Here is a 9461-nt window from a genome sequence, read left to right as displayed (position 1 = left end):
TACAGTGAATGCAGTGCGCGGTTCAACAGTGACGCCCGCTGGACACACATGATCTCTGCATGTAAAGTGGCATCGTGGTTGTTCCCCGTATGGCCACAAGGTGTCACTACTGCACTGCATAATAATATACGCAGTGCTTTCAAGAAGATGTTAATTGCATGTTTTAAATCGGAATAAAAGGCTATAAATTAACAGAACATTAAAAAAATTGTTAAATACTTTAATAATGTGCAATAATGAATGTTGATTCTGTTTGACTCACCTTACTTTACATTGTTTTTCATTTGTATACTTCATTGCTTTTAATTTAATCAAATTATTGTGTGAATATATATTCATAATAAAATAAATATATATATGTATAACATATATATTTATTCATGCCCATCCCATATTTTATATAAAACACGATGGACTCCTGGTTGGTGCTATAACAATGATGAATTCCCTTCAAAAAATATATACATATTGACATTTTTCAAATACGGTATTTTTATTTTATAATTTGTTCACATAAATCAGAGAGAAAAGCCAATGTAATTGAAACACAAGACCTCAATTCTGTGCAATGATAACCAGTTAGGTATTTATTGAGGGAATAATACATCCCCAGACCACAAGAACCCCTGAAATCATTTGATTTCCCCTTAAATGCACTTTAAAAGCCAGCCTCTACATTCATTTACATACCATCTGTAGTGTCATCAATAGCAGCATGTCAAGCAGAGAGTGAGAGTATTGAGAGCACATGTTTGCTTGAGGGCCCCTGTGTGAGCGTGACCTCAAAGTAAACAAAGATCTTACATTTTCACTCACTGATACTACATTTTCCAACCATTGCTAATACCAGAGAGCACACTTAGCTAACGAAAAAGGCAGATATGGGTTTACTCTTTGAACTCTTTCATGTGGGGTCTGAAAGGAGAATGAGAGAGACAAGAATGCGGGGGTTTAATAAGACTGACATGGTAGAGTGGAGACGAGGCATGGCATCTCTGGTGGCACTGATCTGCACGTAGGCCACGCTGCCCTTCGACATAATGCGAGACGCTCAGCCTACATTTACATGTCAGCAGACCATGAGTAATCTATTGTTTGGAGATTGTCTGTAATGTGTTTTTGGTGCTTAATGTTTTCTCTGTTTTCAAAACATTCAACCACATAATGCATGTGGGGGAAACTTCTGTAGCAATGGAGAGTCTGGAGTTTGATGGCAAACACTGGTGGTTTATTTGGAGTTATGGCCGGAGAATTGACAAAACAGGTGGTGTGTCACGAGTTGACACAGCGGTTGCCAAATCAATTCTGAAGAACTCTTCTGCAGCTCGAGGTTTTAACTAGTTCGGAGTGTAATAATCAACATTCTTCATCAGTGAGACTAAACAATTATGGACCCTGAATCTAACTAGAGCTCCCGTCCATAGAAAAGAATGTGCGCCAGGGAACCTTCGTCCCTGAGCAGTAAACTACCTCATGGCGGCTTGTGCTCTGTCATAGACATTATATTACATTACATGTCACTTGTTAAACGCTTTTATCCAAAGCGACTTACATACTCAATACTGTGGACAATCACCACAGGAGCAATTTGGGGTGAAGTGCCTTGCCCAGGGACACAACGACATGCTGACTGCAGTGGGATTTGAACCTGTAACCCCCTGAACCCAACACCAACGCACAACCCACTGCACCACACGCCACATAGACTGGTAACAACAATGCGCCCAAGCTACCCCTCCTTAAGAGAGATAGCAGCAATACCCAAGGCCGTATATGCCATGGGAAAGGAGACAGTGAGAGGAGAAAACGATGAACTGTGTCGAAGGTTGAATACCTAAGCAAATTATTCCCTAACAATGCACATACTGTACGTTATGAGCAGAGCACTTGCCGTAAAACCCCGCCCCCGCTGTTTCCATGTCCCAGTTTAGATGTCCATCAGTTATAGGAAGATTGCACAAAGACACATTCCCTTGTAAAAGTTGTTTTAATTTAATTTTAGGCCACTTTAATATATTCATTGCTGTCAGCTATTTTGCAATGATTTATCTTTTTTCCTTGGTTTCTGTTTGGCTGCTAAATAGTTTTCATCTAAGCTCTCTTTTGATTGGTCAAATCAATCAAATCAAATCAAGGGACACCTAATTGAAACAAAATAACCAAATGTGACATGATCGTCTTGACATAGACATGCACCAATCTCATACATTTGGGAAAGTTAGATTTGAATGGTGTACTTCACATGTTGTGTAAACTACTGATAAATATATATATATATATATATATATATATATATATATCAGTTGTAGGAAGTTTACACAAAGATACATTCCCTTGTAAAAGTTTGTTAAATTTTTTTTTAGGCATCTTTAATAAATATTCATTGCTGTCAGTTATTTTGCAATGATTTACCTTTTTTCCATAGTTTTTGTTTGGCTGCTAAATTGTTTTCTCGCACTCTGAGCTCTCTTTTGATATGTCAATCAAATCAAATCGAGGGTCCCCTAATTGAAACAAAATAACAAAATGTGACATGATCATCTTGACATAGACATCACATACATTTAGAAAAGTTTAGTTTTTTGTTTGGTGTAATTTGTTGTTTAAACTACTGATGATACATATAAATGTTTGCCACGTACATTCTATGCTATTGTTTACACCACTCACACACATTCCACACATGCGCACACATGCAGCCCAGTGCAGACACAAACACTATGATTACTTACGAGAAGCTATCGGACCATCATAACATGTTGCCCCAGTCACAACAGCCTCTCCTATCTGCATCCTCCATCAGCTCCACACAGGGGCCTCGCCGGAGGAGCCCGATGCCGAGGGGCAGCGTCTGGAGCAGCAGGGAGAAACTCTGTTATCTGTGATTCAGAGCAGCCCAGTGGGCCAGAGGAAACTGCAGACTGTGACGCTCTCAGATTCTTACTGGAATTCACAACAAAACAACAATAGGATTTGTCTCATGTTTTCTACTTAACAACAACAATCTAAGTTTCAGAATAATAAGAAATAAGAAAATATTACCTTACTTAAAGCAGGCTCAGTGTTTTTCCGAGCAAACATGTATTCTCTCAGGGAAAGTTGTTATGGAAAAAGTAGCGCTTGTGTACAATAAGCTGGTAACCACAGCAACAGGCCATTACTGTCAAGCATAGCATAGACAACTACAACACAACATATTTCCCTATTTGGTGCGATAACAGTGATATATGCTTCCACAAATGTGTAATTCCAATTTGTGTCAAAAGACAAATCATATAATTATCATTTTAATTATTATTATTGGTGCAATAACAGTGCTACATTTCCTGCAACAAACGGGAAATCCTCATTTGTATCAAAGGGAGAACCTTTAACATATAATAAGGTCATAATAAAACAAGTAAAAACATATTTAAAAAATCAAGAAAAAAATACTATTATTCTTATAATTATTGGGATATAATAAAATCAGGAAAAATAAAAAAACTATTTTTATGATTATTAATATTAAAAGAATGTTTTTTAATTAATTTAAATTGTATTTAGTTGTATTTATTATTAATTAAATAATCTATTTATTATTACACATTATTATTATTATTATTATTCAGCATTGCTACGTGTTTCCTGTGTGTGTGTTTTGGTGATAGGTAAAGGGACACCATGCAACAATAAAGCAGATTCAGATCTACATCTTGGGCGTGGATGACCTTCTGCAGCGAGGACCTTTTGTTTATCTCATTCCTTTAACATGTGGCGTGTATTTGATATTTTCACTTTGTGTAGGCCTCCTCTTTCTCTGTGTCTTTCCTCTCCACCACAGACTGTTTCTCTGCAGTGCATGTTGAACCTCTTCCTCACACACACACACACACACACACACACACACACACACACACACACACACACACACACACACACACACACACACACACACACACACACACACACACACACACACACACACACACACACACACACACACACACCCACCATGTATACATCACTTCAGGGGACATTACATTGACTTACATGCATTTCCTGGAGACTTATCCTAACCTTAACCATAACCAACACATGCCTAACCCTAACCAAGTCTTCACCCTAAAATGAATGATTCCCCTTATGGGGACCTCCAATTTGTCCCCATAAGGGAAGCCAGTCCCCACACGTGACTATGTAAACAGATTTAGGTCCCCACAAGTACAGTAATGCTAGACCACACACACCCAACCACCCACCCCCCACCCACCCCCCCACCCCCCCCCCCCCACACACACACACACACACACACACACACACACACACACTCACTTTGACACACCACAGAGCTACAGAGCTTCCCTGCCTAGCTCTCTGTACATGTCAAATAAGGACAAATATCGATCGGGGCAAAAAGAGGACATGCGGATAAAACCTGATTTGGTTTACAGTAGATCTCTATCTCTATCAGATACCACAATTCACAACCTTCATCCGGTGAAAGTCAACACTGCATATGCAATGAGTATGTTTACCTAAAAGGGTTCAGGTGGCGTGTTTGTACATGCATGATCAATAATCCGTCTTCTTTCCCCTCAGGTGGACGCTCCATCTTCAAGTGTCACATCTGTTCATCTGTTGTGGCATGTTCCCAGGGGTGTTTTATTATTTTATTTCTGGACTAACATAGATGACAGTGTGCTCTTGTGTGCCGCTGCGTCCCTTACAGGGATGTTCCCTTCCATGTCCCAACATTTCCCAGCATTGCTGAACTCCGAGCCCCCAGGAATCGGCACATAAATGTCATCCCGGTGTCGTCTTTAAGCGCATCATGGTAGATGTGATTTGACACGGACAAGTGCTTCACACATGGGCTAAATGTCAGAGGATCCACTTTTTTTCACGTACATGCAACGACAACATTCACACAAAGCTACCATAATGTATTGATTTTTTTACATATCTAACTGTGACGTCAATTCGGCTTTCCCCAGTTAAGGTTAATATTACAGCATGTTCCTGGAAAGATCAACACAACTATGTCTTACATCTGGGTGTGTATCCACATTTCTTATGCATTTGCTCATTCTGCGGATTACATAACTGCTTGCGTACACATTCTATGTATTTGAAGATATTTGGGGCAGTTGCATGCAGAGACAAATCCACACTGAGAAGAAACAATGGCCTATCTATGATGACTGCCGCCGTGTTTGATAAGTAGATTATTTGTGACATTTTCTGGGAAGGACTCATCCTGTTATTGTCCAAATCCTGCATTTTAGAGTCCATGAAACACACACACAAATACAAGAGGCCTCGGAGAGGAAGCTGACTGGCTCATCTGATCTTTTCCAGATTCATCATTTTTTTTCAGGGCACTTCCATACCCATCTGTCTCAGCCACTCTAAGCTGATTTCTGACACACACACACACACACACACACACACACACACACACACACACACACACACACACACACACACACACACACACACACACACACACACACACACACATTCTAATACAAACACATCCTTGTCTTTTTGTTATTGTAGGGTTACCACACCAGAATATCTATTTCAGGGACCACGCTGTACGAGACTGCTAACATGTTGCAAATATGTTGCAAAAAAAAGACAAATACACCCTCTTCTGACACACACATCCTTTTTTTGTGGTACTGTGTGGGTACCAGACAAAAACATCTATAACGGGGACCATGCTTTCCGAGACTTTACTAACATGCCGTACGCCCCATAATGTGATAAAGACAAACCCACTCACACACACAGGCCTGGTTTGCTATTGGATTAAGTTGGAATGCCCTGTATTACCCTGTATTCCAACTTCTTTCCTCACTGTCAACTCAATTAAAAACAAACAGCAGCTGTCCAGGAGAAACTCCAGGAAGACATTTGTTATTACAAAGTGAGCGAGTTTGTTTTCCTGGAAGTGGTTCTCTTCCTCTCCTGCCTTGGCCTGGGGCCCCGGGCCCCCTCACAGCCTGGCTGCTATAGTGGAGAAAGGAGGTTGACTGGCAGCCGGAGCCTGAACCTGCGGGCTCTTCACAGTCAGTGCTGCGGGCCGGGGCGGGGGGGGGGGGGGGGGCAGTCTGCCCTCACCCTGCTGACGTCAGTCTGCAACAGACCACAAGACTCGTGTCAGAGTTCTAAACAAACCAGCCGCCCATTGCCATGGCAGTATGGACCACCACCATGGAAAGCCTCGTTCACGTCTATGCCGTGTTTACCATAAACACTTGACTCGTTTTTCACTGAATCTACAGGAAGAGGAGGTTCGGGTTTCTGGTGGTCACCCAAACATCCACATCTCCACAGTAAACTTAATCTAAAATGCCACCTGTGATTTATTAAATATATATATGGTTGGGTGGTTACGGATAACATGTGGTTGGGGTGACGTAGACATATTGCCAAAGGACTATAATCAGCTACATTTGAAAAATTTGCAATTATATCATAGTTGCTTTGCAAGGACTACCATTGTCAAGGTTGATATTCGTCTTTAAAATATGGCCATTTTGAAATGTTTTCACTTTTATTCATGTTTGCGAATGTAGTCAAACATTTCTGACTAACTGCAGCAACGAAAAGTTACACAATAGAAACAGCATCAATGTTGTGTAATAGGCACAGAAAACGTGTAGGTGGATTTTGTAAGCAAAGGGTCCTTTGATCAACATGATATTCTGAGTATGCAAAATACATGTATTTGTGAAATTGTTCTGGCTACGGCCATTTTTGACGTATTAAGTATGATTGATTATTTTTTTGCAATTCATTTTATGACTTTAATAATCACAAAAATGTTTGCCAATTTGTGCTTTTACAACATGGGTAACCTGACCAATTGCAATCTAATGGCGCGTTTCCACTGCAGCGTGTAGCTCGCTTTAAGCGTGCCGAGCCGTGCGGGGCCCGTTTTTGGTTGCGTTTCCACTTGGCCTAGTTTTGGCCCGGGGCTACTTTTTCACCTTTTTTCTGGCCCGACTAAATCGTGGTACTAGGGCCAGGAACAACCAGGCTGAGTCGGCTATGCTAAACTAGAGAGAGAATCGCTGGCAAGGGGGCTACAACTACAACAAGATGAACATATTTGACCGTGATTTAATTGTAATACACGTTTCAAAATGATGCCGAAGTAACAACATACTGATACCGGTTAGTAAAAACCATGAATTAATGCTTTGACAAGTCTGCAGACAGACGGCAGGCGAAAAACCATTTAAAAATGCGTGCTTTCTAAATGGAGCTTGGCTAAGCTAGTAAGCTAACGTTATATATGCTCCGACCGTCCACACTCACAGCAACGGCCTATACAGACATAAATAAACCAGCGACTGTATTCGCCATGACACAGGCAGTCTGTGGTTTGTACTTGTTTAACTTTTGTCAAGTTTCTGAACAGATATGAGGAGCTGTGAGCTCTGAGTGCTAAGAGCTAACGGCTGTGTTGTTTTTTGGGGCGCTCATTGAAGATGACGTCACGGCTCCGCCTACACTGCGTTACTATAGTAACTACCCCAGTTCCTAAACTGTAATGGAAGCGCATTATTAAAGTGAGCCGGGCCTAATAAGGCCTAACCAAACTGAGCGAGGCCGAGCGAGGCCTGCAGTGGAAACGCGCCATAAGTATTCAGAGCATTTATCAGGGTAAATCATTGTTAAAGACAAATACTATCTAACTGCAAAGACTGGAAACTTTCAACAAGTTGCACTTCCAGATAATGAGCAGTGAAGATCAGATTGCATCAAGCCTTCCCTCCTCTGTTTCTTTGACCTATTTCAGAAACTATAATCTTTAACAATTTCTGGCTTTGTGCCAATTGTACCCAGCCTGCCCTCCTGCTGCTTATCACGTACTCGAGATGCTTATCCTTTGGGGTCAAGGTGCTCCAGGCAATGGGAGAGTGAATGCCCTGAGGGCTCCGCACATAGCATCACTATATCCACCTTCCTGTTTACACTGCTAATCGCTGTCCAGCAGTCAGTGATGTTCAATTACAGGGAAGATGTGTCACTACCTGGTTTTCCCCTCAGAGCTGCAAAACTGGTACTATGACGTCAACAAAAAAACACATATGGCTGTAATAAGCCTGGCAATTCATTTAAATAGTGTACAAGTGATTATAGAGAATCATCTGACTGTTTCATAGTCTGGGTAAACAAGTTTATAAACATTCAATATTTCATCACTCCTTGATGATGAAATGTTTGGTGACGGGGATAAAGAAAAACATTATTTCTGTAAATTGTCAAAACCATTCATATCATTATACTAGGGTCACGATTTCTTTTGATGCGACACTCTAAAAAGGCAGTGTATTGTCTTCTTAAATCTTACTTTACAGAAACAGCCATAAGGAAAAAAATTGTTCACTTTTTTGATGCACTCAAAAAAGTGGGATCTGCTTTTGCATTTTGTCTTTATTTATATTTTTAGCATTTCAAATCTAAAAAATTGCAATAATTGTTATGGAATTCTAGCAAAGGAAATAACATTAGTCTATATCGGTAAACAAAAGTGATTGTGTGGGAGAGAAACTCCCGCAGGAGGCAACTTTGCAATTTGAGCCTTTGCAGACCATGTACATGCATTAAAAAACCTATGTAGCACACTAAGAGAAGGGGAAAACTCCACAAGGGTAATAGGGCCTTTTTAAAAATGTATCGTATTTTAAACAAAACAGTATCACCAGTCATATCGGAGTGTATTGGTATTTTCCTAGTCCCCTAACTCATAATATTAAAAATATTTATGTTGCTTTTGCTAATGTGATCCAAAAACAAACAGACCAGAAAATTATATAATTCATGCCCATTTTAATAATCTGATAGAAAACATTTGTTGAGCACAACATACAACATTGTACAATATATTGTGAGGAAAAACACTGAAAAAATATATTTCAAAACAATGTCTTATATATTTCAGCAAATATTCCTATAGCTGTACAATGACCCGTCACCGTACGCAATACACTGCAGAAAATATCCAGCCTTCATAATCCTTAAAAAAACAAAACATAAAACAGCCAGACTTGGTCGACTTGGTCACGCTGTACAAACTTCTCTGGCAGCAACTTCAAAAAACATTTAAAATCTTCAAAATTGAGCTGCATAACTTCATGTTACGGTCTTATAGCAATAATGCTAAATAGAATAAACAGAAACCACCAGACGAGTTCAGTCAAACTTTGATTTGACATGTGGTAGTGCATATAAATAATAACAAACACGCAGGTAATATTAACAATCAATATAATATACAAGGAGAAAGATAATAAATACACTGTTACAAACAGCTGAAGTGTCGGCACAACTCTGCGACCCCACACACACACACACACACACACACACACAAACACACACACACACACACCCCTTACATCGTGGTACCTTTAAGGTAGTGTTGGACAGATCGGCAACCAGCTGCCGGAAATGTCGACATATTC

Source organism: Gymnodraco acuticeps, unplaced genomic scaffold, assembly GCF_902827175.1.
Source record: "Gymnodraco acuticeps unplaced genomic scaffold, fGymAcu1.1, whole genome shotgun sequence".
Classification (NCBI taxonomy): domain Eukaryota; kingdom Metazoa; phylum Chordata; class Actinopteri; order Perciformes; family Bathydraconidae; genus Gymnodraco; species Gymnodraco acuticeps.
Note: the sequence above shows the minus strand (reverse complement) of the source record.